The 22,305-nt window shown below is 34.6% G+C and overlaps 1 protein-coding gene across 1 annotated transcript in view; it reads left to right on the top strand.

Annotated features, from left to right (window-relative positions):
• The window catches only part of LOC113040609 (NACHT, LRR and PYD domains-containing protein 3-like), a 173,761-nt gene that overhangs the window by 107,371 nt on the left and 44,085 nt on the right, over nt 1-22,305 (top strand). The window lies entirely within an intron of this gene.

Genomic DNA, 22,305 nt, shown 5'->3' with positions numbered 1-22,305 from the left:
AAACAATACTAATTAAGCAATTAAAATGTTGCATGATAAAAGTTCAAAAATATTTTCTGATAAAATCTTACTAAACAAGTCTCTAGTTTTGTATTCAGTTAACATTAACATTATCTTTCAACATTTTTAAAGTGATGCTTACAAATAAAAGGGGACATGTAGGTCCACATAACTCAGAGAGTAAATATTGTTCATTTACAGATATAAGAGACGTTACAATAAAGCAGTTTGAAAATCATCAAATTTACCCTTATAGGCAAAATAAGGATAATATTTGTTTTGTGTGTCCAATGTTTTGTGTGTTCATGTACAGTTGTCGTCTGTAGTCTTTGTGAGCGTTGGTGTCATCTGAAGTCTTCACGAGTGAGTTTGGATTCAGTCTGGAGCTGCTGTAATCTCTAGAAACCTTGGGATGGCCATCCTGAGATAGAGACAGGAAATAAAAAGGAGAAAGTTTAGAATAGCTGCTGCTGTTCATATTATTTCAGACAAAATATTATTTATTTAATCACATATAACTGGAGTGCATGGTTATTAGATGTGTTGTGTGAATACTAAACTATGTATTTTAATCTAATTTAAACCAAAAAAAAGTGTGTCGGAGCCCCAAATATTATTAGGAAGGCTATTTCAAAGTAAAATACCAATAGGTTTTGCTTCCTTTAGTGGACTTTGATAAATTCTTGGTATTAGAATTTAGTGACCTCACTACAGGCCATGCACCATAGATGCTGCTGCCTCAATTTGAGCTTATTTTGCTATATATATCTGATTTAATCACAAGTAGGTTTAATAAACGCACATCCACTTCCAATTCACCAATCAATAAATAAAAATCGTCACACTGCCACTAATGCTCTCAAAAATCAGTTTACTGATGAAGTGTTTCACGTGATCCCTGTAAATGTAATATTTGTGGAACAGGCATCTCTTTACAATGGAATATACATTTCAGTAGGTGGAACATTATATTTGTAATTTATACTACCGTTAAAAGTTTGGGGTCAGTACGATTTTCTTTTTACGTCTTTGAGAAAAGTCTCTTCTGCTCAGCAAGGCTGCCTTTATTTGATCAAAAGCAAGTAAAAAAACTGTAATATTGTGAAATATTACAATTTAACAACAGTTTTCTACGTGAATATATTGTGAAATGTAATTTATTTCAGTGATCTAAGCTAATTTTTATTACTCCAGTCTTCAGTGTCACATGATCCTTCAGAAATCATTCTGATTTGCTGCTCAATAAACATTTTCAATTATTATCACTGTCTTATCAATTATCAAAAGTTAAAACAGACATTTCTGTTTCAAACACTGTACTGTTTTAAAACTTTATTCATCAAAGAATCCTGAAAAAATGAAGTAACACAGCGGTTTTCAACACTGATAATAGTCAGAAATGTTTCTTCAGAAGCAAATCAGAATATAAGAATGATTTCTGAAGATCACGTGACACTGAAGACTGGAGTAATGATGCTGAAAATACAGCTTTACCATCACAGGAATAAATGACTTCTCTAAATATATTCAAATAGAAAACTATTATTTTAAATTGTAGTGAACTGTTTTCATTTCATATATTAAACTGTGGTTGCCATAAAAGACTTTCAAAAACACAAAAAAACCATACCTTCCCAAACTTATGATACAGTTATGCATGTTCAAGATTGTACTTACTGGTCCTGCAGTTTCTAGCATCTTGGAGATGTTGTCTGACAGCAGCAGTGGGCCGTCAGGGTGAGCAGGGCTCTGCTGGCCCTATAAAAAACAAAATTGTGTGAAAAATGCTTTTACAGACTATTTAGTTATCATTTACATTTGTGTAATGTTCACAAATTGCTTGTGATTAGTTTAGTTGAGGTTGACCTGGAATATCCTACATTAAAAAAAGTCTATGGCCAGCACTACCCTTTTGATGAAAGAAGTCACATCTGATTTATTTGTCGTGGGAAGTCGTGGGACCAGTAGATGATCGATACGTCACTGCGTGACCTCTCTGTACAGAAATAAAAAAATGAAGTGGAAGCTTCTTCCCAACAGATTCTAATTTGAAAGAGGTTTGTAATGCATGTTCGCAGGACATTTTCCACTTGTTCTTAAAATCCTAAATACTTAAAAACAAATAAATCATCATATTCCTGTGCAGGGACGGACTGGGACTAAAAAACGGCCCTGGACTTTGACTAGGCCCGACTCAAAGCAATCGGCGCGCGTAAACTCGACAACAACAACAATAACGCCTGGCATGAGTGTCACAAGACTTTAATTGTGGCTCATGATACTATGTCATCCAAATTATAGCAATAGCACTGATGTTGACTAGATGTTGAGCTGGAGTTGGGTGTCTTTCTCGGCTCTTGGTCTAAGCTCAACCTGAATAAACAACGATGGAATGGATTTTATTATTTTTTAAAAACATGTTTTATTCCAAGATAGCATGGAATAGTTTATCTAATATGCTGTTATAACAGCATATTATACAATCTATTCCATGCTGTCTTCAAATGAATTTATTACTTAATAATCTTAATTTATGCAGTAATTAATTAATTAATCTTACTGTACAGATAATAATGCCACATCTAAATGAAAATACACCATTACAAATGTAACTTCTGTATTCAAAATCTTCAAAGTTTGTAAGCATTAACTGTAATGTTACTAACATTTTTAAAGTAAAAGCACAACATATTTCTTAATATTAGCTACTGCATGTGACATTTTACAGCTAAAATGTTGAAGTTTAGCTGTTTTAACTACTGTAATCATTAAAAATGTAGCAACCTGAATATCACTTCCTAACATCAATCCTAGCAAGTACCTCTCTTTCTCCTCTCATGTTCCATACTTGGATCTGGATCTGCCTTTGGAACCCGCTCATCTTTCTGTCCCTCATCATCATCACTGGTGGCATGTTGCTGCATAACTGTCTGACTCACTTCTTCACTGCTGCTAATATTTAACTGCGAGGTGCTGCTGCTGGAAAATATTGCTATATATTTCAGTTAGTTTGGGAAATTTAGCGGCTTCAGTATCTAAATTCTGCTTTTTTTTCTCTCACCTCCTCAGCCCCACCCTTTTCTTTCTGTTTTTTTACCCGCGGCCGCATTATGCATATTGTTTGTTTGTTTCTATGCTTCTTCTATCTAACGTTAAGGTCTTTGCTGTTCATTTCTTCCTACTCTTCCACTTCTTCTTACTTGGTGGCCACGGCCAGTGCAGCTGGAATCCAACTTAAAGGTGCATTGCTGGGCCGTGTGAATGTGATAAAGATGATTACTCTTCCTAAGTTTCTATATCTTTTTCAAAATCTCCCAATTTTTTTGCCGGCAACTTTTTTTAAGCAACTTGATTCAATAATTATTTCATTTGTATGGAATGGTAAAACACCTCGCATAGCAAAAGCCCACTTGCAAAAACCTTCTGATTATGGAGGCCTGGGCCTTCCCAACCTTAAGCATTATTATTGGGCAGCAAATGCCAGGGCTCTCACTTTCTGGCAAAGGGGTATTCTGGATGATATGCTACCTGAGACTTCTCCTTTATGGGTACGTGCAGAGGCGATGTCAGTGCCAGAGTCTTCTCTCCCAGCTTTACTTTTTACAGAGTGTAAATCTATACATAAATTAGCTAACAATAATTTTGTATTAGGAGATTCCCTCAAGATTTTGAATCAGATCAAAAAAATCTATAAACTACCAAAAGTCTCAGTCAATACACCAATATCATGCAATCCTTCGTTTGAGCCTTCTCGGATTGATGGAGCTTTTTCAGGATGGAGAAATAAAGGTTTATGCTGTATAGGAGATCTTTATATAGCAGATCAATTTGCATCCTTTTTGCAGCTTAAAAATACATTTGTACTCCCGCAGTCTCACTTCTTCCGTTATCTGCAAATTTGAAATTATGTAAAGAAAAATATTCCACAATTTATAAATAAACCTGAAAGCAATGTTATTCACACGCTTTTCTCCTTTAATCGTGAAACTAGACATTTGGTATCTCATTTTGTTCATGCTTTTACAAAACCTATAAGCACCAAGCACCTTAAAATAGCCTGGTCTACTGAATTAAGCAACGACGTGTCTGATGAGATCTGGGAAGGAGATCTGTCGAGAATAAAGAGTTGTTCTGTAAATTCAAGATATAAACTAATCCAGTTCAAAGTTATGCATCGTATTCATTACTCCAAAACTAGATTGAACAAAATATTTCCCTCAATTTCTTCTCAATGTGATAGGTGCAAGATGGCAAATGGGACATTGGCACATTTATTTTGGTTTTGCCCTATTCTTTATGATTTTTGCTCTAACATTTTTTAATTGTTTTCAAGCGCATATGGAGTTAACATTCAGCCCGACCACAATCTGGCCATTTTGGGCTATTCTGATGTTATGGATACTATCCCTCGTACTCATCAGCACGCGTTAATGGTAGGCTTAATCGCAGCCAAAAAGATTATACTCCTCAATTGGAAAACCTCACAAGCTCCTTGTTTTCAGAGATGGTTAAATGAGATGCTTCATATCATTCAAATGGAACAGCTACATTTTGGAGAGCTTGGCGCACTAAAAAGATTTGAAGCCACTTGGGGACCTCTCTTGAGTCTTTTGGAAGTTCAAAAGTAATATATTCTGTAATCATATCCTTTTATTTTATTTATTTTTTTACTTTTTTAATTCGTACCAGTTTTATTTACTTCTCTAATGGTGATATTACTGATTTACAACACAACTATGAATATTGTCAGTTATGCCTTCTCTCAATAATTATTATGTATATATATTTGCTGACTGAGGCAATCCAGATGTTTTTTTTTTTGTGTGTGTGTAACCTTGTTGTCTACTGTTGGTTGGTTTATTTATGTTTCAGTGTTTGTTAATGCAACTTTAAAACTTTAAATAAAATATATTAAAAAAAGGTGCATTGCTGCCACCTACAGTACTGGAGTGTAAAACATATTAGTGGGGGGAAAAAATGGTGATGACTGCGTGCGTGGCGGGAGTAGGGCCGGTGTCATGAGAAATCAAGTCCGCCCGAGAAATCGAGTCCGCTTAGGACCCTGAGTGATCCCATTGGCTCAACGAACATTTAATGGGTATTATTTTTTAGCGCCTGATTACAATTCCTGCTAAATCGCGTTTTTATTTTTGTCGTTTGAACTTTGCTATAATGACCATTTATGTACTTTAAATTACGTTTCATAGGCTAGTATATAGCCGACGAGCTATATGTTGTGAAATCAAACATTTCTCGTTTTTTTTTTTTTTTTGTTTTGTTACTCGCGTATCAGTATAGCATACAGCTTAGGGCCGTTTCATAGTCAACGCATCTGTACGCATACGCGTCCCCGAGACTACGCATCGTTACGCTTCGGCCGCCATTATGCGTCGGTGCGTAGCCAAATGTGTCGTCCTAGTTTTTGATACGCGACGCGCCGATTCATGCAATACTATGCGTTGTCGGTGGGGGCAACATTGCAAGTATTGTACATTAATTCAAGTATATTGTGTTTACAGAAGAAGAAGGTTTGAATACAATGGCGGGCGAAGAGGAAAAATTATGCGAACTTATACGTATTCATCCACATTTATATGATAGTTCATCAGCAACAGAATGCACTCCTCTTCAGTTGCCATTGTGATCTGAATATCACGCGACCCGACTCTACTAATATCACCCGACTCTACTACCCCCTGTTGCGTGAGCGGTGTATTGCATACACGCATCACCCGTGACGCTTGCGTTCACTGTTTAGACTATGAAAGAGAGCCCGTCGCTCGCGTCGCTTGCTCGCGTTTCTCGCATTGACTATGAATCGGCCCTTACTCGATGTGTGTGTGAATTTATATTGTTAATCTAAATTATATAATATCGCAATTGCTTGTGCAGAACCGTGTTATTGTTGTATTATATACAGATATATTATTATTTTATGTAAAACGAATGTCATATTAATTTTACATGAAGTATGTCAGTATGCCTATTATATTTATATAGTGATACAAGGTATTTTTCCAGTTTGCGGAAGCATTGGAATGCAAGCTTGTATGTCTTTTAAATTCTCTGTGTGTATTTTCCTCTTCATTCTTTCTTCTTTTCATATGGACCATGAGTCTGAAATAAAGAGTAATAATAATAATATACCATTTAGTATAGTAAGTGAATAATGGTTGTTTGTGCACTGAAAGTAACTAAAAATACAGCTAGATAGTTTATATAGATAGCAATAATTGCTATATAATTATAACTTGCAATTATAATATAATGATTCTACTGTTGTTGTTTTTTTTGTTTTTTTTTACATATAAATGTTCAAGCAATATGCACACTATCAATGTAAGACATGTAAATGCATAACATTTTCAAAGAATCTTTACAGAAAGACATACTGTTGTGTCTATATGGTCAAAAACACCCTCACTGTTTTAATAGTTGGTGCTAAATGCATTAGTCGTCATACATACAGCAAGCAAACCAAAGGCAACGGTGGTTAATAAAGAAAAATCTCTAAGATGTCGATACTGGAGTAAAAAAACACTGGGGACCAGTTCTCCTCTGTAAATTCAGTCTGAACATTTGGTACAATATCATTGGTAGTTAACAGTGTTACTGCATTGATTCAGCTGTAAGGTTAGAGGTTAATTGTGCCATGTACAGGCAGCAACATTGTTTTCTCTGTGGCCCAGGTGAGGCATGCAGTGGCAGTGAAGAGTGCTAAGGTGCAGTCATCCATTCATAAATTCTTGCTTTTTTGCTGAAACTGGAAACCGTTCATCCTATGCGAAGTCCATTGTGGAAGATTGGGGAATCATCAGTCTCAACGTAACATGAGAGCGTCTCGGGACAGGGCTTCTGTGGTAGAGAAAAATATAAAAATGTTTAGAAACTGTAGTATAATAAAAAAAAATTTCCTCTCTGCCTTTGTAATATACAGTATGCTGGAAGAATTTCTTGACATCATACAGAACGGGTTCAGAATACAACAGAAGCAGGAAACATCAAAAATCACTGTTAACCGTAGACCATCGGTTAAAAATTCTTGCAAAAATCAAGTTATGATTTATGTGTATGTTGTTATAAAAACAATCAAACAGACGTAAATGTAATCTGTTAAACTCCGTCTATTTTGCATTCAACCATTGCTTTAAATAAAGAGGCAGGTGATTATTCACTTACAATTACTGATTTGTAATAGTACACGTAACTGTTGTACTATATTATGTACTGTGTTATATGAGTTAAAGTCAATTACAATTGTAATTTCTGTCATCATAATGAATTTATGTAGTGTGATAATTGCTGTATGATTTTCTTTGAAAACAATAGTTTCTTAAATAATATACAATCAGCAATTGCAATACATGAACTGCTTGTAAGCAAAACCATATATAACAACAAAAGTACTTATTACAATATTGAAAATAATGTAAAAAATTACATGAATTAGGTAGTAAGTCAAATAAATAATCAAAGTGTGTGTGTGTGTGTGTGTGTGTGTGTGTGTGTGTGTGTGTGTATGTATATATATATATATATATATATATATATATATATAATATTGTACGTAGGTTTGTTTTATTAATAATTATCTTTCTACTATCCCACAATCTTTTGAATTTGTGGGCTAAACGTGTTTTATTCATAACAACTGAATTATTATTATTATTATTTTAGAACTGGAAAATATATTCAAAAGCTGTGCTGAGGTGTTCTAGTAACCGAATATTAAAACTAATTACAGTGCATTATTTATGAGATGTTGCTAGTTTTATGACATTTAAAAAAACATTTTGATTGATTACATTCTGTATGTTGCTTTTATTAAATTATTTTAGCTTGAAACAACAAGCTACCGCAGCTCCGATTAGCCATACAAGTTATCGCGATAACAACTTTTGATCAGGCATTTAAAACATCTACCGCCTTGGTCCTTTTTTTTTTTTTTTATTTTTTTTATTGACATTTATTGAACCTTAACAACAAAAGGCATTCGAAGTTTCAGATTTACAAACAAACCTGAGTGTACATACAAATATTACAACACAATATACATATTCACATCAGCAGGCAAGAAAAGTTGAAGCCTAGGTGAAAATAAAACTAAAAGAAAAAATTTAAATACAATACAAATAAAATTAAATGAACAAATAAATATATACAGTAGGGGAGTAGGACAATATTCAATTTATAAAATCAAAGTCTTCCAATAAGGAGTACAAATACACTGCTTTAGGACTTTTCATCCTTCTCACGGTCTCCGAATATATTTTAAATTCCTCCTTAAAAACCACTAATTTTGGAGGGATTTTGAAAAATGTACATTTGTGTATATAAAATTTCAGCAAAAGCAACACATTATTAATTACATAGGATACCTTTTTATCCTTTATTAATAGCCCAAATTTAATAAATTCCCACGACAGTATCAACCTTACAGGTATTCTTTGTTGCATCCATCTTAATGCATCATTCCAAAGTTTGTTTACCAAACTGCATTGAAAAAACAAGTGTTCAACCGTTTCTATCTCACCTTACATATTTGACATAAATTTGAATCCCCAAAATTAAATCTCGTTCTTAAGAATTCTTTTGTTGGATATATATGATTCAGAATTTTAAAGTGCACCTCTTTACATTTAGGATTAACAGGAAATGAAAGAAAATTGGTCCTAATTTTACACACTTCTTTCTTCTCATAATGACGAAAAATGTAATTTCTTAATACCGGTCCTGGGAAACATTGATGTATTAAACGGTCTCTTAAGAATTAGTTTGAACATTTTCTGTCAACAAAGCTTACATTTTCTATAATAAGTTCTTGTACTTTAGGTATTATCCTTGACTGTTTCAGATGTTCACTTACTAATTTAAGCATCTGTAATGGAATATTCTTGATAATTTTTTCATACATTTTAGAGGAGCAACTTATATTGTATTTACCACAAAAAGCAACATGGCTTAGTATATTTCCCACATTGTCCACTAAATGTGTTAGTGACCATATGCCCTTCTGCCACCACTCATCAATAAACAAAGATTTTCTGTTCACAGTTATACATCTGTTGTTCCAGATTGACATATTATGAGGGCTAAAATTATGCTTGAAAATCAATTTCCAGTATAATAATACTTGTTGATGGAAAGCAGAAAGTTTTACAGGGAGTTTCGAAAGTTCAAATTCACATTGCAGCAGAAAACTAACGCCACCACATTTATTAAATACGATAGTAGGAATCTCAAACCAGAAAGAGGACTTATCATTAATGAAAGCCTGCAACCATCTAAGTTTAATGACCCCATTCATAATATCAAAGTCAATCATTTTAAGACCTCCTTCTTCATAATCTTTAATCATGTCACTTTTACGTATATAATGACTTTTCATTTTCCATATAAAATCAAAGTTTAATTTGTTAACTGCCTTTATCCTTTTTGCAGAAACTGATAAAGAGAAACATGGATAGATGAATCTAGAAAGATTCTCTACTTTTGTCAATAAAATTCTTCCAAAAATTGTTATGTCTCTCTGCAGCCAAGTATTCATTATTAATTTACAATTATCCAAAGTTTTATCAAAATTTAAATGTTCTAAATTATCCATCCTCTTAGATAACCATATACCTAAATATTTGACTTCATTTTTCACTGGGATATTGTATAATGTTACATTAGGATGATCATGAATGGCCAATAACTCACATTTTGACACATTTAGCTTTAAACCTGAAGCTTCTGAAAAAAACTTAATTAACTGAAGTGTTAGGGGTATTTGCTGTTCATTTCTTAAAAAAAGAGTAGTGTCATCAGCAAATTGACTGACAATAAAATTATTACCTTCAAAATCAATGCCAAATATGGTTGCCATTTTGAGTAAAATAGACAACATTTCTGCTACCATAATAAATAATAAAGGAGAACATCCACAACCTTGCCTGATGCCTCTTCAAAACCTCAAATCTTGGACATGTACCTTGAGTAAGAGCTACAGAACTGTTTATGTCTTTATAAAGCATTCCAACAATACTAATAAATTTAGGACCAAAACCAAAGTGTTTAAGAGTTTGAAAAATAAAAGAATGCTCCACCATGTCAAAGGCCTTATAGAAATCCAGAAATAAAATTAAACCATCCTCTTCAATTAAATGACCATATTCAACCAAATCAAAAACTAAGCTGATATTATTTTGAATTGACCTATCCTTTAAGAATCCTGATTGGGTCACACTAATAATTTGTGATATTCCTGTTTTTAATCTGGAAGCCAGTGCTTTAGTAAACAATTTGTAATCAGTATTAAGTAGTGTTATGGGGCGTAAATTATCTAATATCCTTTTATCTTTTCCTGGCTTTGGTATCAAAATTATAAGCCCTTGTTTCATAGTTGGCAATAATTCAATATTATTTATACACTCTTGTAAGGCTTCAAATAAAAGATATTTTAGGTCATCCCCAAAAAAATTATAAAAATCTGTGGTTAACCCATCAGGACCCGGTGATTTACCAGGTTTACTCTGTTTAATCGCCGCATCAAGCTCTTGTAAGGTTAGGTCTGAATCGCATAGTTCTTTAAATACACTAGATGGTATATTATTTTTTATCATCTGAAAAAAAGAATTAGAATTAACAGAGGAAAAAGAAGAGGAATACAAATTGGAGTAAAATTTAAACACCTCTTTTACTATCAAGTTGTGATTTAATTGTTCTACTTGGTTCACAATTAAACTACTGATCGAATTTTTTCTTGTCATCTTTTCTCCAAATTAAAGGGACAATAAGTAACTTTTTAAGTATTTTATTATCTAAAATCAATATTTTTATTCATAAATATGCCCTCAATGGTGTACAAATACCTATGCCAATGTTTATGTCACAAACACAGCCTCTGTGGCTCTCTCCGATCACCACCAGAGGGAGCCGTCACCCGAGTATTAACCTCCTTCAAACTACATTTCCCATACACCCCGTACCTGGGGCTGATTACCTGCACAGGTGTCGCTCATCTTCATCCCCTATTTAAGGAACTCACCCTGTTCTCTCAAACGCGAAGTCTTGTTTTGCCCATGCAGACATTACCGAGCGTTTTCCCACTGTTGGATCTTCCGTATATGACCTGGACTGATTATTGGACTCTGATTCTCTGCCGCCTGCCTTATCAACCTCTGCCTTGTTCTCTCGCCTCTGCCTGCCAGCCGCCAGCCCTGATTCTACGCTCTGTCAAGGTTTATGATTCTGATTTGTCTACGTGGTATCTAACGCCCCTGATTGACCGGTTTCTGTTTACTCTGTGGATTACTGAAATAAAGCTGCTTATGGATCATAACGTCTCTGACTCAGCGTTACAGTTTAAACTAATCCTCGTAAATGAAGAATTTATTATCTTTATATACATGGGACGGGTAGGTCAACGGAGGCTTCCATGTAGTTCCGCCATCTTGCAAAACTATAATAGCAGAGAGGGACAAAAAGTACTAAGCCAACGCATTTCCACAACTCGATCAGAGCCAGAAACGCAGGTGCAGAGCAGTGAGAGGTCTGTTAACTCAGCAAGATGACAATGACCAGAGCAAAAAGGAAATAGTTCAGTCGCATTACTTGAAAGAGATTCAGATCCGAGCCAATAATTAATTCTTGACTTTGAAGTGGCATTCGGTTTGAACCACGAAAAGTGTCTGGCAGTGGGGTTTAAGTTTCTCCAAATATCAATTAATCCATTGGATAAGCAGAAATTTTGAATAATACTGTTAGCATGAGAAATATCAAATTTAGACTGTTGTCTATCCATGTATTCATCTGGTGACATGTTAAAATCACCACCGATTAAAATATAATCTGTAGGGTAACTAGTTTTTAGGTCACTTATGACATTTGTTATTGTCTCCAACAGGCCTTTATTCTGGGTTTGAACATTATACCCATATACATTAACTAAAATGAAAAATATTTCGTCTAAGTAAAGGACCACTGCAAGCCAATGGCCATTAACATCAGCCCTGTGTGTAATAATCTTGCCTGGGCATTTATTCATGCATATAGCGACCCCTGCAGACCGATTTGAACCATGACTAAATAACATAACATCCCCCCACTGCTTTTTCCAAAAGGTAACATCTGCCAACTCTGAATGTGTTTCTTGTAGAAAAAAACAATGTGATTTTTGACTTTTGCAAAATAAGAAAATTGCCTTTCTCTTAACTGAGTCCTTTAAACCCCTACAATTTAAAGAAGAAAATGAGATATCAGATTTTAACACGAACATGAACAATTAAACAGACAAAACAAAAATTTGAATACCAAAATTAAAAATTTAAATCCAAATAAAGATGTAGACTACGTTTAGCGTTTGTGGAATAGAAAAAACTGAATCCCATTCCTTTATCACCTCACCTCACCTCATATCAAAGAGAAGCAGTCAATACCCTTTTTAAGTGATACGTTTACCCTCTATATACCCAAATGGACCTCTAAACCCAGCCGCCTTGCCTTCCTTTCTGGCTTGTGCGATTCTTGGCCATAATTCACTTCTCAACAGTCTATCTTCTTTCGTCAGGTCTTCGGCAAAACGGATGCCAGCTTCTTTGCACACTGCTGACGACTTGGTTCTCTTCCATACTTCGTCCCGCACCAATCTGCGGGTAAAAAGAATGATCACCTCTCTCGAACGACCGGTCTCCTTTCTTACCACCCGATGCACGACATCCACAGCCTCCTCCATAGTAGAAGCAAACTCAGGCGTTATCTTGCCCAGAAGTTGAATCACATCCTCTCTTATGCGCTCGTTTGAGTTCTCCTTGAGACCTTTTATGCGAAGACACCATCTCCTCTTGTATCTTTCCTCTTCCAGCACACGCATTTTCAGATCATTATTGACTTCGGATAGAATTTCAATTTGTTTCTCCATCATTTTAATTTTGTCTTTGCATTCTCGTAACTCCTGCGCATTTATTTGGACGGACTTAGCAACGCTTGCAATCATCGCACTGTGCTGCTTCATCTGCGTGCTTAAGTCTTCGTGCTGTAAATCTACACTGTAAAACCCGACAAGTTAACTTAACTCAAATCGTTTGAGTAAACCATTTGCCTTGACTGTAATACCCGACAAGTAAAGTTAACTCAAACGTTTTGAGTAAACGGGTATCCTTAAGTTATGTTAACTCAAACCATTTGAGGAAACCGATTGCCTTAAACCGTTTAAGTAGAAAAAACTAACAGTTATGAGTACTCTGAACTTAATTCAGTTGAGTTCACTGAAAGAAGATATACATTGCAATTAAGTGATTAAGTGATTAATTGAGTGATAATTGAACTTTAGTGATGAACACCTGTTGTTAACAAACAGAATCACTGAAGAAAAGAGAGAAAGGAACTACAGCTGACTTCAGACAGAGCTTCACTAAAACCTGACAAGTTATGTTTACTCAAACCATTTGAGGAAACTGATTGCCTTAAACCGTTTAAGTAGAAAAAACTAACAGTTATGAGTACTCTGAACTTAATTCAGTCGAGTTCACTGAAAAGATATACATTGCAATTAAGTGATTAACTAAGTGCTGATTGAGAATTAGTGATGAACAGCTGCTGTTAACAAACAGAATCACTGAAGAAAAGAGAAACACAAGAACTACTACAACTGACTTCAGACACAGTCTTAGATGAAATCAACTGAAATAAAATACATGAAATCTCTCAAGATCTGATTAAACAACCCCACAAACAGCATCACCAGCTCCACTTATTAATAACCAGACTGACTTTATTTCTGTCAGACGTCTACAGAAGATCTTATTGAGAATGAACTAAGGTTAAGATGTTGATTTATTGTTTCATTTGAAGTAACCATGTTAGAGATCAGTGTTTGCTTTAGTTGGGCTCTTGACCCTTGACTTCTGTCTTAGTCTTTTCTCTGGCTGTTATAACCGTGTGTTTCTAAAACACATTTGTTGTAACTCAAAAGCCCAGAAGAAATGCCATCAGGTGTTAACCTGTAGCTAGGTGTAGGTTGTTATACTTTATATAGGTGATGATAATCATTAATTATTTAACTGCTTGGAGTCTAATCTCTGATGAAATAGGTGTTGTGTAATTTGATTGATTATAGTAAAAGTGATGCTAAGAGCAAGTGGTTCTGTGATACGTTAATATGAATGACTTTTTAAACAGTGTGGTCTTCTACAGTGTCAATAATTCACACACAGACATCAATGATCAGAATATGAACCTCAACAATGGTGACCATTAAAAAAAATGCTGCAGAGCATGCTGGGAGCCATGGATGAGTTTTGTACTACAATACTACCCAGCATGCATTGCAGCATGTTTTTTTTCGTCACCATTGTAGAGGTTCATATTCTGATTATTAATGTCTGTGTTTGACCAACTACTGGCATAGAAAATGTTTAGAAAGTCATTTTTATATTAACTGATTATCACAGAACCACTGGCTCTTAGTGTCTTTTTTACTAGGTCCACTTCCACTAATTACACATCTATTTCATTAGAGATTAGACTCTGTATGGATCAATAATTGTGAATAATAATGAACAATTATCATCACCTATATAAAGAATAACACCCTACACCTAAGTACAGGTTAACACCTGATGGCATTTCTTCTGGGCTTTTGAGTTATAACAAATGTGTTTAAGAAACACACGGTTATAACAGCCAGAGAAAAGACTAAGACAGAAGTCAAGGGTCAAGAGCCCAACTAATACAAACACTGATCTCTAACATGGTTACTTCAAATGAAACAATTAATCAACATTCATTCTCAATCAGATCTTCTGTAGACGTCTGACAGAAATAAAGTCAGTCTGGTTATTAATAAGTGGAGCTGGTGATGCTGTTTGTGGGGTTGTTTAATCAGATCTTGAGAGATTTCATGTATTTTATTTCAGTTGATTTCATCTAAGGCTGTGTCTGAAGTCAGTAGTTCTTGTGTTTCTCTTTTCTTCAGTGATTCTGTTTGTTAGCAGCAGCTGTTCATCACTAATTCTCAATCAGCACTTAGTTAATCACTTAATTACTTGAATGCAGCGTTTTAAAACTTACATGGTTTAAATCAAGGCAATCTATTTACTCAAACGGTTTGAGTTAAGTTAACTTGTCAGGTTTTACAGTGTACCTTAGTTCCAAGGGCTTTAATTGCATCCAAAATAGCCGAATTGGGCACCTCGTTTTCCTCACACTCTGTTGGTTTTTTAGCCTTTTTTCCTTTTTGGGGTTTACTCGGTGTGGGTGGATCAGAATCAGTTCCTCTCTCCCTTTTGCTCGAACCTATTGCTATTTCCATTTCGTAACAATGATCTTCCATATCGGCACCACAACTTTGGGTATGTGTATTAGCAGGTGGAGGTGGGAAAAAAACTTATCAAGCTAAACTAACTTGGGAAATTTTTGTGAGAGCACGAAACAACTAGCAGAACAGACATCCTCCTGCATGTCTGTGTCGATGCGCGCGTCCGCGTACAGGCAGGTACGTCTCTTGCACACTCTAAATAGTGTAAGCGCACTGAAAGTTGTATCGCAGTCAGTCATGAAACGCCATCAACAGGTGACTTTAATGTCTTCATGGATGAAAAAAAAGAAAAGGAGATGTGATTTGGTTGATTCAGTAAATTAGCTCAAGTCAGGGTAATCAAAATATCTGTCTACTTATTTTTTTTACAGTCTATGGTCTACACCTGTTGATGAGCTAACGTTAACATACACTGTTGCTAGGTAACTTCAGACCGTTAGCTAGCTAACCTAAACATTTAATGTTGCCTAGAACATTCTGTGTCCACTTTAAACAGCAGCGTTTTCTGTCAGCAATGTATGACAAGCAGACTCTGGCTGCTGTTATAGGCTACTCAACTCATTATAATCAGATGCAGAAATAAAATAAGTCTTAATAATAAATGTTTTTCTAAAATTGAGCTATTGTTGTTCACTTACAACATTTGTTCAATTAAAATGGAAGTTAATTTGTAAAAATTGATTTACTTGTTCAAAAAAAAAAGCTTGATGTCAAGCTGGCCTGAGTTAGCCTATATTTAATATAGTGTTATGGTAATGTGATGAGCCTGAGTATAGTTTTACACATCAGCCCAGTCTAGTCTGTAAAGTTATTGATACGCAGTCAGGTTTTTTTTACACATTAATCTGAATATGAATGTGGCACACCCAGTTTTTAAAATGTACATCCAGAGACTCTTTTCTGGCTATGTGGACTCAATATGATCATAACTCAGTTGTTTTCATATCAGAGCACAGATGAGGTGGAGCTGCTTCAGAACAGAGAGGGTGAGATAGAGAAAAGCAGTAGCAGCACAACGTTACAGGTAGGTTATGTGCTGTATGAAAGGCCAGGTGATTTTGATTTGTTGGTGATAAAAGGGAAGAAGAGTACATGATAAATAGTGAATACAGTTTGAATATTATCAAATTAAATGTTCTTCTTGTAGGAGCCAAATTGCATGTTGTTATTTGTTTAGAATATTTTTTTAACATGGTCACATCATCACATGGGTGTGGTTTCATTTATTTACCTGCTCACTTGTGTGGTGGGAGAGAAACAGAATCACGCCCTGATATTTTTCTGTTGACTGTTATAATATAGTTTCAGTTGTGATGAACTTTTGTTTATTTTTTTTTTATGCCATGCTTTCATATCAGAGAACAGATGAGGTGAAGCTGCTTAAAGACAGGGAGGGTGAGACAGGCAGAAGTAGCTCAGAGTTGCAGGTATGTGCTGTGAAAACGGTCAGGTAATTAATTTGAATTATGTCATGTCAGAAACAGGCTAGCACATTTTCATATTTCATAGGTGAGACAGGGAAAATGTTTAGTGAACGTTTTTGACTTTATAAAATTATTTTCTCAAGTCTTGGGTATTCAACAATAAATAAAGTAAGACATGTTTTTCTTCTACATAGTAGCCTATTATTCTTTTTTGGCAGGATTTATCATTATAAACAACTTAATTATTTCCTGGATTTCGTATCACCATAGTCCCTAACTGTATGTAAATGGAGGAAATGGGATTCAAATCGAAAAAATTTTCCCCATTTTGTGCACCCCCCCCCCCACTTCTCAAACCAAAGTTACACCCTTGCACACAGCAATTCATAAATGAAAACAGTTCAAAACCAACAGCTATATTATGAATCCAGTGTTTATACACTGCTTCAAATTGCATTGTTTTAACAATGTAAAGGTTTCTTTTACTAACTCTTGTCTAATACTGTTTAAAATGATTAATAATACATGCAGTTGGAAGAAATTAAATAATGCGGCATTCATGGAAACATACATGTTGAATAACATTTCAGATAGATTCCAGTCAGGGGTTTAGAGCCTGTCATAGCACAGAGTCAGGTCTTTTGACGGTTTCTAATGATATTTTATGTGGTTTGAGTTTAAATTTGTTCACCAGACATATCGATTTTTTTATTTATTTTTATTTTAGATCTCTAAGCTGAAACCTCTGCTCACTTTTGAGGACACGAAGAAAGTTGTGCATGCCTTTATTGCATTTGGATTATTGTATTGTATCTGGTTATGAATCGGGCCTCTCTCTTTCGCTTTCACCTTCGTTCAGAATTTAGCTGCTAGGCTTTTAACAGATACTAAGAAGAGAAATCACATTACTTCTGTGCTTATTCACCACTTGCTACCTGTGCAAAATAGAATTCATTACAAAGTGCTTCTATATGTTTACAAAGCTTTGCATGGCTTATAGCATCAGAGTATGCTTCTGATATAATCAGTCTGAATCAGTCTAATAGATTACATCTTGTGGTTCCTCGATCTCACTTAAAATACAAAGGTGTTCAGGTCTTTTCTGTTGCAGCTACAAGAGTGTGTTAAAAAGTAATCTGTTCTCTATAGCTTTTGAAAATGCTTTGTAAGTTTTTTTTTTTTTTGTTTTTTTGTGGTTTGTTTTACTGATTGTTTTTTTTAAATCTTCTTTTATTTATCCCTTCTGTACTGCACTTTGATTCCATATTGGGTTGTTGAAAGTGTTTTAGAAATTTAACTGAATTGAAAATACATTAAGAATTTTATTCATACCTTTAAAATCGAAAGAATTCAAGCAGGAAAAAAATTTACAGTCGCGATTGTGTAATATGAGGATGCACTGAGTCTTTATTGATTTGGGTTCATTCAGTCATCCTTCTCTTAACAGAGGTCTTCTAGACTTCTCTTGGGGACCCATTGTCTTGCAAAGTTTAGTTCCTACCAGGTGTGTTTTGTTTTTTTCTCCCTGAAATGTCCTAAAGACCTTGATTAGTTCAGTTCAGGTATGTTTGATAAGGTTTGCACCTCTTGTTTAGAATGATAGAGGGTTAACTATTTCAAAAAGCTTTTACTGAGGGTTTGAAAAGTCATATGAGATACACCAGTGGTTTTCAACTCTCAAGGTCCACTTTCCTGCAGAGTTCAGGTCCAACCCTAAACAAACACACCTGAACAAGCTAGGTCTTCAGTAATAGAAGATAGTTACATGCAGGCAAGTTTGATCAAGGTTGGAGCTCAAGCTGGAGGAAACTGGATCTCAAGAGTCAGAATTGAGAACTCCTGACATATTGTACGGGGCCAATTCAAAACTGCGTTTTTTCTCTCTTGAAGGGCACTTCAGAAAGGGGATGCCATTTGTAGGGCCATTTAAAAAAAAAAAAAAAGTTTTTGATTGATCTGACTGGTTTTCTGAGAGCTACGGCTTGTACCACGTGACCGATGCACCTCACGTGGAACCAAAGAAAAATGGCAGTGCTTCCAGCAGTAATATGTAATTATGTAGTTATTTCAGAATATTTACGTTTTACAATTCATGTACTTGACTTTTGCCAATACAGATGTCTTCATACAAAAGTAATGTGAACATAAACAAAAGTTATGCAGAACAGAGTTAGATATCTAGGCTATCCATGTAATAACAACCGAAAGAAATAATTACAAAGTGCAACGATGTCATGGTTATGTTTGTGTTTGGTTCCTGTTTTTCCTTATTTGGTCATGTTCCTGTGTTCATTAGTTCCTTTGCTCATCGTCTAATAATTAGTTAACATGTATCACCTGTTCTGCCCTCATCTTCACTCCAATTTTAGTTCCTGTGTTTCCCCAATTAGATCGTAGGTTATTTTATGTATTGATGTTTATGATACGCCTGTGAGCAAATACCTTTTTTGAGTTCCCTATTAAATTCTAAAAGTGGAATGTACCAGAACCTGGGGGAATAGGGTGAACTTACCAAAAATCTAAATGAACCACAGTTGTAAAAAGTACTCAAAAAAGTTTACTCAATTGAAAGTACAAGTACTCAGTGAAAGTTTTACTCAATTAAAAGTTTAAGTATCTGGTCAAAATCATACTTGAGTAAAAATAAAAAACTTTAAATTTTACTCAAATATTTTTTTGACAAAAAATAAAGAAGAATGGTTAAAGGAAGAGAACGAAAAAATGCAATGGCACAGGTCAAATGCATATTTATTACAAAATCAACAATTAAAATGAAAAATGAGTAAAAATACAGGGAAAGGGATTAAAAATAAACTCCATCATTTCCACCCTCATGCCTTCCTATATTACTTTCATTTATCAGTAAAAATACAGGGAAAGGGATTAAAAATAAACTCCATCATTTCCACCCTCATGCCTTCCTATATTACTTTCATTTATCAGATGAAAACAAACTTTTTTTAAGAAAAAAATTTCTCTTTATATAATGCAAGTGTATGGGACATCCAAAAATGACACTTCAAAAACGATACACAAAGAGAATATGACAGTAACTCATGCAACCCCTGTTAATGAATCACTGTATTAAGTGAAACATTAGGCATATGTAAGAAAAATACAATATTTAAATTTTGACCGTCAAGTTCATTTTGTGTGATTTCTGAAGTGGCCTGTCCCCTTGTTTTATATGCACTCCGTTTAGGTGAAGAAAGAAATTCAGAAGGCTAGAAATATATTCCAGACAGAGGGTCGAAGAATTAGGACATACAATGTTAACGTTTTTAAAGGCCACTTTATTTGTGTTGTCTATTCAATGTCTAAAAGGACAATTCATCTATTAAATGTTTATTAGGGGTATTTAGAGTTTTTTATTTTTATTTTTTTATTTTTTTTGCAAATGTTGATAAACGATTATTTGTGACTAATTAGATTAATTAATGAGAAAAGCATGTCATTATTAAGATAAACAAACAAATGACAATAAATTTAGCATATAATGTTTATTTAAACACTTTTTTTGGAGATTGGTAACATTTAATAAAAATTTAAATAAATCCCACAAAAATGTTAATTGTATTTAAATTCTCATCACTGATTTTATTTGCACTCAATTTTAAGCATTCAGCTAATATATTAAATGGCTAATAGCTCTATCAAAACAGAACAAATAATGAAAACGCAACTTTGCTACCTCAATATGCTTCCTCAGATTTGATGGTGAACTTTTGAAGCTAGAAATTTACCTGATGAAAGTCATAATTAAAGTAGAAATAATGCATGAAAACTAATCATAAGTTCTCACTTCTGGCACAAACGTTTGAGCTTATGTTTACCATATTTAATGTGCATAAGATAAAATAAAGATATAATGTACTTTTCAAGATTAAATCAAGAGTAAAAAGTTTTTTTCTTCAGAAATGAAATCAAGTAAAAGTACAAGTAGTCAGTTTAAATTGTAGTTGAGTAAAGTACAAATCCCCCAAAATAGTACTTAAGTACAGTAATCAAGTAAAATTACTTAAGTATTTTACCCCTCTGAAATGAACTACGGAACAAAGTAAAATCATCCAGAGGAAAGAAAAAAAAATTCTGGAAAGACATGGCATGTAATAATAAGTGAGTAATAAGTGATAAGTGATGTAACCCATCCAGTCAATTCAGTGATACCCAGAAAAAATACAGAGAAAGTGGTACACTAGAAGATGCTTACAAAAAGCTGAAAGACAATAATAGCAGCACAAGTGGCAGCTCAATGAGATTTCTGTTTTTTTTTAAGTAATGGATGCCCTATTATGTGACCAGCATGACATAAGTTTTTCTGTTGTGGCGACAGCTGAGGGTGTTGAAATTCAGAGGCCTTACATGTAGAAAAGTGCTGCTTCAGAGAGTGTTACAACAAACACCTGCAGGACGGACAGGACAGTGCTCTTCTTGATTTTCTGAGGGAGTCAGAATTAGCTACACAAAGGAGCCATGAAGAAATTCTTGCACAGATGTCAGCTTCACAACAGTCCTTTGAACAAATAATGTTGGCATTGTTACAGAAGCCTACATAAATACAGGCGCACATCCTTTACACCACCCTACTGTTTGTGTCCTCTTTAAAGTTCTTCATGTTAAAACACTGTTGCTGTCTTGATAAATGAAAAAAGTCATAAAGTTAAGGTATTTTAGTTTTTATAGTACACATTTAACAGACAATTGCCAACAAAATTTGTTGCATAGGAAAATAGGTGCTAATATAGTTCTTATAAGCACAGGTTTTCTGTTTCATTAACGCAATGTGACAAACAAACGGATTTCAAATGCATTATCAATAAAACAGTCAAAAACAGTCAGTCAAAATCAATTTACCCCTTGGTAAGTGTAGTCATCTTCTGTTCTACTTTTTCTTCATCACTGGGGCATAAGTGGGGCATCACATGACACACAAGTAATATTTTAATTTAAAATGCATTGCTTGTCGGTGTTTACAACAAACAATTAACAATAAAATAATACTGTCATGCTTACTTTAAGTGTGCTCATTTTATTCATTTTCATCTCCATCTCTGGGGCATCCAAGAAGATGGTCCTCAAAGACTCCGGTTGAGACCCGAAGACAAGTTGTGCAAAACACAAGCAGTTAAAATCCGCTGCACTAAACCATCTTTCCTGGTGTTTTGGATTTCTTTTATCCTTCTCCAAGACATTAAGATGCCCAAAGGCATGCTGGACTACCACTCTGGCTTGGCTGACTATTGTGTTGTAGCATTCTTCTTCAATGCTCAGTGTTGCATTGTCATGCTTTGATGTGACAATAAATTGATACATGCTCCCTATGCTGTCTCTCATAGTCTGTGTCCTTCCATTCTTTCTTCCCTTTTATTAAAAAAAAAGGAGAAGCCCTCAGCATTCTGAAATCACGAACTCTGTCGGGTGGTCCCACAAATACATAAATTAGGGTTAAGGGATAAATATGCAGAATAAGGCATTAGTAAGTGCTTTATAAGTACTAATAAACAGCCAACATTCTAGTAATACACATGCTAATAAGCAACTTGTTAATAGCGAATAACGTTCCCTAATCTTAAATGTTCACTC

The sequence above is a fragment of the Carassius auratus genome, chromosome 22 (genome assembly GCF_003368295.1).
Source record: "Carassius auratus strain Wakin chromosome 22, ASM336829v1, whole genome shotgun sequence".
NCBI lineage: Eukaryota > Metazoa > Chordata > Actinopteri > Cypriniformes > Cyprinidae > Carassius > Carassius auratus.
The sequence above is the reverse complement of the archived record's forward strand: the minus strand, read 5'-3'. Positions and strand labels throughout refer to the sequence as shown.